The 8,629-nt window shown below is 42.9% G+C and overlaps 1 protein-coding gene across 1 annotated transcript in view; it reads left to right on the forward strand.

Moving 5' to 3' along the window:
* Positions 1-7,473: 7,473 nt before the first annotated feature.
* The window catches only part of LOC119364757 (COX assembly mitochondrial protein 2 homolog), a 4,041-nt gene continuing 2,885 nt past the window's right edge, over positions 7,474-8,629 (forward strand). The window contains exon 1 of the mRNA XM_037630276.1: positions 7,474-7,817. The gene's annotated coding sequence lies outside the window, so the exon portion shown is untranslated. The remainder of the gene's footprint in view (positions 7,818-8,629) is intronic.

Raw genomic sequence — 8,629 nt, forward strand, 5'->3', positions numbered from 1 at the left:
GTGCGGCCGGCCCCCTAGGGGGTGCGCCTGGAGGAGTCCTACTCCCACCAGGAGTAGGACTCCCCCCTCTTGCCTTGGTGGAGAAAGAAAGGGGGGAGGGGAAAGAGGAAAGGGGGGCGCCACCCCCCCTTCCTTGTCCTATTAATACTAGGAGGGGAGGGGGCGCGCGGCCTGCCCTGGCCGGCCCTCCTCTTCTCCCTCATGGCCCATGTAGGCCCATTAACCCTCGGGGGGAGGGGGGGTTCCGGTAACCCCCCGGTACTCCGGTAAAATCCCGATTTCACCCGCAATGTTTCCGATATCCAAATATAGGCTTCCAATATATCAATCTTTATGTCTCAACCATTTCGAGACTCCTCATCATGTCCGTGATCACATCCGGGACTCCGAACAACCTTCGGTAAATCAAAACTTATAAACTCATAATAAAATTGTCATCGTAACTTTAAGCGTGCGGACCCTACGGGTTCGAGAACTATGTAGACATGACCTAGAACTGTTTTCGGTCAATAACCAATAGAGGAACCTGGATGCTCATATTGGCTCCTACATATTCTACGAAGATCTTTAACGGTCAAACCGCATAACAACATACGTTGTTCCCTTTGTCATCGGTATGTTACTTGCCCGAGATTCGATCGTCGGTATCTCAATACCTAGTTCAATCTCGTTACTGGCAAGTCTCTTTACTCGTTCGGTAATACATCATCTCACAACTAACTCATTAGTTGCAATGCTTGCAAGGCTTAAGTGATGTGCATTACCGAGAGGGCCCAGAGATACCTCTCCGACAATCGGAGTGACAAATCCTAATCTCGAAATACGCCAACCCAACAAGTACCTTTGGAGACACCTGTAGAGCACCTTTATAATCACCCAGTTACGTTGTGACGTTTGGTAGCACACAAAGTGTTCCTTCGGTAAACGGGAGTTGCATAATCTCATAGTCATATGAACATGTATAAGTTATGAAGAAAGCAATAGCAACATACTAAACGATCAAGTGCTAAGCTAACGGAATGGGTCAAGTCAATCACATCATTCTCCTAATGATGTGACCCCGTTAATCAAATGACAACACATGTCTATGGTCAGGAAACATAACCATCTTTGATCAATGAGCTAGTCAAGTAGAGGCATACTAGTGACACTCTGTTTGTTTATGTATTCACACAAGTATTATGTTTCCGGTTAATACAATTCTAGCATGAATAATAAACATTTATCATGATATAAGGAAATAAATAATAACTTTATTGTTGCCTCTAGGGCATATTTTCTTCAATAACATGCCCATCTAAATCATCATCAAAGAGATCTTTAACCATAGCAATACTAGGTTCAACTTTGATTTGCTCAGGAGGTGTATAAGTCCTAGTATTACTTTTACGAACAACAGTTGAAGTTTTAGCATGATCCTTTATCCTAACAGGAAAAGGAGGTTTCTCAACATAAGTAGTAGGAACAATAGGATCACTATAGGTGATAGTCTTTTCTTCAACTGTAATAGGTGCAACTACTTTCACTTCAATGGGAGGATTATTTTTAAACCATTTCTCCTTAGGGAGATCAACATGAGTAGCAAAAGATTCACAGAAAGAAGCTACTATCTCAGAGTCAAGTCCATATTTAGTGCTAAATCCACGAAAAGCATCCGTATCCATAAAAGATTTAACACAATCGAACTTAGGTGTCATACCTGACTCCTTACCATCGTCGGAACCCCAATCTTCAGAGTTGCGTTTAATTCTTTCCAATAAGTCCCATTTGAAATCAATAGTCTTCAGCATATAAGAACCAGCACAGAAAGTATCGAGCAGGTTGCGATCATTGAGAGAAAGCCGAGCATAAAAATTTTGAATAATCATTTCCCGGGAGAGCTCGTGATTGGGGCATGAATATAACATTGACTTAAGCCTCCCCCAAGCTTGAGCGATGCTTTCTCCTTCACGAGGCCAGAAATTATATATGTAATTACGATCACGATGAACGAGACGCATAGGATAAAACTTCTGGTGAAATTCCAACTTCAGTCGTTTGTAATTCCAAGATTTCGTATCATCACATAGCCTATACCATGTCAATGCATCTCCCTTCAAAGATAAAGGGAAGTCCTTCCTTTTGACAACATCATCAGGAATACCTGCAAGCTTAAATAATCCACAAACTTCATCCACAAAGATAAGGTGTAAATCGGGATGCAATGTTCCATCTCCTGTAAATGGATTAGCTAGCAGTTTCTCTATCATACCAGAAGGAATCTCAAAGTAAATATTTTTAAAAAGTTCAGAAGGTTGAGGAGCAACTCTTTGCTCTTCTGGTCGGGGTGAAGATACCCCGAACAAGCCTCTCAAAGGATTAGTTTCCATAGTGACACGTAACAGAAAATTTCAGCACACTATATAAATGTTTCCTTACCAAGTTCCACTCACCAAAAGCGCTACACTCCCCGGCAACGGCGCCAGAAAAGAGTCTTGATGACCCACAAGTGTAGGGTCTATCGTTGTCCTTTCAATAAGTAAGAGTGTCGAACCCAACGAGGAGCAGACGGAAATGATAAGCGGTTTTCAGTAAGGTTTTTTCTACAAACACTGAAATTGTATGTAATAGATAGTTTTGTGATAAGGTAAATTGTAACGAGTAACAAGCAATGGAAGTAAATAAAGTGCAACAAGGTGTCCCAATCCTTTATGTAGCAAAGGATAAGCCTGGACAATTTATTATAATGAGGAAGGAGCTCCCGAGGACACATGGGAATTATCGTCAAGCTAGTTTTCATCACGTCCATATGATTCACGTTCGGTACTTTGATAATTTGATATGTGGGTGGACCGGTGCTTGGGTATTGCCCTTACTTGGACGAGCATCCCACTTATGATTAACCCTTATTGCAAGCATCCACAACTACAAAAGAAGTATTAAGGTAAACCTAACCACATCATTAAACATATGGATCCAAATCAGCCCCTAACGAAGCAACACATAAACTAGGGTTTAAGCTTCTGTCACTCTAGCAACCCATCATCTACTTATTACTTCCCAATGCCTTCCTCTAGGCCTAAATAATGGTGAAGTGTCATGTAGTCGACGTTCACATAACACCACTGGAGGAAAAGACAACATACATCTCATCAAAATATCAAACGAATACCAAATTCATATGACTACTAATAGCAAGACTTCACCCATGTCCTCAGGAACAAACGTAACTACTCACAAAGCACATTCATGTTCATAATCAAAGGAGTAATAATATGTATTAAGGATCTGAACATATGATCTTCCACCAAGTAAACCAATTAGCATCAACTACAAGGAGTAATCAACACTACTAGCAACCCACATGTACCAATTTGTGGTTTTGATACAAGATTGGATACAAGAGATGAACTAGGGTTTTGAGAGGAGATGGTGCTGGTGAAGATGTTGATGGAGATTGACCCCCTCTCGATGAGAGGATCGTTGGTGATGATGATGGTGATGATTTCCCCCTCCCGAAGGGAAGTGTCCCCGGCAGAACAGCTCCGCAGGAGCCCTAGATTGATTCCGCCAAGGTTCCGCCTCGTGGCGGCGGAGTTTTGTCCCGTAAGCTTGTCCACGATTTTTTCCAGGATAAAAGCCCTCATATAGCAGAAGATGGGCACCGGGGGGCCACCAGGGGGCCCAGGAGATAGGGGGCGCGCCCAGTAGGGGTGGGCGCGTCCCCCACACTCCTGGCCAGGGTGTGGGCCCCCTGATGTATTTCTTCCGCTCAATAATTCTTATTAATTCCGAAAACATGTTTCGTGAAGTTTCAGGACTTTTGGAGCAGTGTAGAATAGGTTTCCAATGTTTGCTCCTTTTCCAGCCAGAATTCCAGCTGCCGGCATTCCCCCTCTTCATGGTAAACCTTGTAAAATAAGGGAGAATAGCCATAAGTATTGAGATATAATGTGTAATAATAGCCCATAATGCAATAAATATTGATATAAAAGCATGATGCAAAATGGACGTATCACCGGCCGGGACGTTTGTGTCAGATATGGGGGTCCAAATGTAGATGCTCTAACTAGGAAAAGACATGTTTCTGAGGTTGCTATCATAAACAGGAGTGGTGTATTTTTTTTAAAGTAATCCTTATATTAATTAAGAATAATAGTTTTATAATTGTTTGTTACAGGCTTACAACACTCACCACACAGGGTGGAACACGAATTACAAGTAAACCATAGCACGAATACAAAAACTATATTTATCTCATGCATCACCATGTTTGCATGGCTTTTAATCTTGATCAAATTGAAACTCTGCTAATCTTTTTAAGGGTGAAACCTAATCGGATAATTTCTGTCCTGATCCGATTCCGAATCAGGATTTACATGATTGGAGAAGGTTTTGCCTATGGTGACTGTTAGGCGCCGGTTGACCGACCAAAATTTGGACCGGGCGCCGCGCAGCCACTCGATTGGTGTCTCCCGGGCGCGTTTGATCTGATTCTGCTTCGTTCTCCCCACCTCCTCACACCGTATCGAGCAATCAATGCAGCGCCCCCCTTTTCCCCCGCTCGGGCTTTCCCCCAACTCGACGCGCGCCGGCAGTAGCAGTTTGCACAATTGCAGCACGGTTGCATCTCCCGCCGCACTGCCATCTTGCCATCCTTGTTGCGTTGCTGCCGGGATTAAAGCACGGACGGCGGTGGGTCCAGCACACGGTCGCCATGGTTGTATTTCTGACACCGAGCGGTTCCAGCGCGTGGTGACCATGGTTGCAACATCACCGGGATCCCCGTCTCGCTGCGGCCCATCGACTTACACTGTCGTGTTCAGGGAAGAAAATACCAAAGCAACAAATCCTCCATTTGTAGTTGAAGCAAAAAATTACTAGGTTCGAGCAAAAACTAAAGTTGGTTCCAGCAAAACAAACTAAATAGGAAGAACTCCCAGCGGGCAAATGTAGCAAAACAATAAGGTAGTTCTAGCAAAAACATACACTGGTTCCACCAGAAATCCACGTTGGCGGCGAGGGCGCGTTTGGCTCCAGCAAATTGTGTGGCCGATGGCAACAAAAACCGATGCCGGTTGCAGCAAAGGTTGCCATCGAGTCCAACACAGATCATCGCAACCCACGGTCTGTTTCCACGGGGTGAAGACCTTTCGCCGTTTGAAGCAGCGGGGGCCACCGGTTCTAGCTCTGGGATGCTCGGTTGCAACAAAGAGGCCGTCATTGCGACCATGGGTTCTGCAGCGCATCCCATCGCCGTTGTGGCAGGTTGCAAAAACTAGCTGGCGGCGGCACCTCGAGCACCGCACCTCTGATCGCCGAAAGTCATCCCCCGCACAGATCCGTCGCCAGCTCGAGCACCACACCCCACTTTCATGGCCGGCTAGAAGGTGATTGATGGTAGGCCGCGGTGGGAGGCAGAGACACGGGGGAATAAATGGTGACCGACTCTGCGTGAGTGGATAAAGAAAGAGGGACATAGCGGTGGGCGTGAGGAATAAGATGCATGCGTGGCAGGTATGCGGGCCGCACGATTCACTTGGATCAAGCGAAGTGTGTGAGGCCGGCTTAAGTTCCGGCCGATTGTCCGGGTTTAATTGTCTCCCTTTACCTATCAGGCTAGATACAGAACCGGATATCAGATATTGAAATTGGATTCGGAGTAGGATATGGTACACACATTATCCCGCAGATGCCGGATATTCATTTTTAAGATCAGATTTTTTTAACATAGAAATACGCATATGCTCATACATACGCACATACACTCATCTCTATGAACGTGCACACACACATCCTAGTCTGCTCTCACTGAACGCACATCGTCCAAAGGCCTGAAATAAATCCAGAAAAATTCGAACACCAATGTCAAGCCTAAGACTTAAGACCTGATGGGCTTGGAATACCACTATCCTAATCATCCAAGCACATGTTGGTTCGCATTAAGATCAGGGACCTCCTATACGACGCATTTTGCGTCACATAGGAATCCGACGCAAAGCGGGTGCGCTAACTGGGCCGGCCCACACGGTGCGAGGTGGGAAATGATGAATGCGAAAAAAGAAGAGTTGTGCACATCGTCCAAAGGCCTGAAATAAATCCAGAAAAATTCGAACACCAATGTCAAGCCTAAGACTTAAGACCTGATGGGCTTGGAATACCACTATCCTAATCATCCAAGCACATGTTGGTTCGCATTAAGATCAGGGACCTCCTATACGACGCATTTTGCGTCACATAGGAATCCGACGCAAAGCGGGTGCGCTAACTGGGCCGGCCCACACGGTGCGAGGTGGGAAATGATGAATGCGAAAAAAGAAGAGTTGTGTTGAGATTCGAACCTGCGACCGCACACTCATTTGTGCGAGTGCTGCTAGCCAAAGCGCCTTTCGAGTTCTACTGACAGAAGTACAACACGATACTAGAAGACCTAAATCCAGCTGCAAAACATAGCACTTGAAAACAGTCACGAGCAGATTTCCAAAAAATGAGCAAAAAATTGTACTTCCAAACAATCTTGACAAACACAACCAAATGTTCAAAATTATGAATACATTTTGATTTTGAACAAAAAATTGGAAATCCCGAACATTTTTTGAAATCAAGAACAAAATTTCAACATGGGATTTTTATTAAAATCCCAAATATTTTCTGAATTTAGAGAACAAAATTTGACCATGGGGACAAAAAAATAAAAATGCCGAACATTTTTTAATTTAGACACTTTTCTTTAAATTCGAGACCAAAAGTTTAACATGGGAACAAAAATCGAAAATCCCAAATATATTTTGAATTTGGAGAACAAAATTTGAAGTAAAGGAACAATTTGAAAATCCCAGACAAATTTTGGGAACACGAATAATTTTTTAATACATATAAGAATGGAAACTGTTTAAAAAATTTGAAAATTCTATATGTTTTATGAACATTCGGTTATTTTTTGGAAAGAAGCAAACAAAACTTCTGAACACTTTTCCAAATTTCTGAACAAAATTTTAAAAAAAGTTTTTTTTTAAATTTCGAATAATATTTTTGAAATTTCAACATTTTTTAATTTCCTATATATTTTATAAAAAATAAAAATAAAAAGCAAATTGGAAACAAAGACAATAAAACCGGAAAGAAAAAACAGTTAATAAATTAAAATAAAATCATAAAAAGAAGAGAAAAGTAAAATGAAAACAAAAAAAAACAGAATAGAAAAAAGCCAGTTCAAGAACTTCCTAGAAGTTTCAAAAACCATAGAAAACCGGCTGGAAACCTCTGAAAAGGTTCCCAAAACCGGGAACGCTGAAATGCCTAAACGGGCCGGCCCAATCCTAACGACCAATGCGAAACATGACGCAAAGTGCGTCAAATAGGGATTTTTTTAAGATCAGATTGTCCGATCCGACCAATTCGTAAAAATCCATTTTCAGTCCAATGCCCCCCATGCAGCTTTGTCTCGGAAAAGCCCACTACTGCCCACGCATCAACGAGCTGATAAAAAAAAAACACCGAACGAGGTCTCGCCGATCTAATCTCCCACACACACACACGAGCACACGACACACGACGGCGCGGCGGGGCACGCCTGCTACGTCCGTACTTCGCTGGTCGCCGTCCACAGTTCCACCCAGCGAGCGTCCTCCTTCACCGGCCTCTCTCTGCCGTCGACGCCTCGCCCCTCCTTGCTCACCAATTCTCATCTGCGGAGCCGCCTAAAGAGAACGAGCGGCCGCTCCGGCCACCGGCTAGATCTGCAGCACCATCACTCCACCAGCCCACCCCCGTGATCTACCTGCTGTCGCCGGCCCTCTCTCCCTCTGCAGCACCACCAACTGAGGTGGAGTTCAACAGTGAGCACTTTTCCCCTCCACTCCTTTTCTGCAAGGTTGTATTCAAGAACTGTTTTTTGAAGCTTCTCCTGTAGCTGTAGTTCTCATGATGTGATAGTGCTACATTTTGCAAATCAAACACGAAGATAGAACAAGAAAAATTGTAGGTTCCATGTCAGTGTATGTGTGTGTATCACAAATTTAGGATGGCATAACCTGCACTGCATGTCTGATCTAGTGTTCTTACAAAGTGTTGCTGTTGTATTGTCAATTATAATTACTCGAAATTGTCAAGGAAGCAAATCTCTAGTGGTGATGAGGATTGAGGATAACCAAGTTTACCTTGCTTCCATTATTTATCCAGCTTGGTAAGCTAATTGCTTCAGTTAGTATGATTAGTAATGTCAAAACATATTTTTCATGAAAATGAATTGTATTGCTTCATGATGTTAAGTTTTTTTCAGATTATCCTCAATTGAAAATGAATTGCATTGCTTCATGAAAATCATTGTACTATTGATATCACATTTTTTCATGAAAATGAATTGCATTGCTTCCATTGAGGATAACCGAGTGTTTGCTGCTTATAATAATTAATATCATCGACTGCGACTGATTTTGATATTACTTGCCACAGAAACATAATTAACATAAACTGTAGACACCAAATTGGACTCAATTGACAAGTTTACATGCCTACGTAAAGCAAAGACAGAATACAAAACTTTCTTGGGCTGTAACAAATTTGATTATAGAATCACAACTCAAAACAATACAAATCAAGTAAACAACTAGCCATGACTATAAGTTTGCAACTACCAACCATTGTTTTT

This window comes from Triticum dicoccoides, chromosome 2B, assembly GCF_002162155.2.
Source record: "Triticum dicoccoides isolate Atlit2015 ecotype Zavitan chromosome 2B, WEW_v2.0, whole genome shotgun sequence".
Lineage (NCBI taxonomy): Eukaryota > Viridiplantae > Streptophyta > Magnoliopsida > Poales > Poaceae > Triticum > Triticum dicoccoides.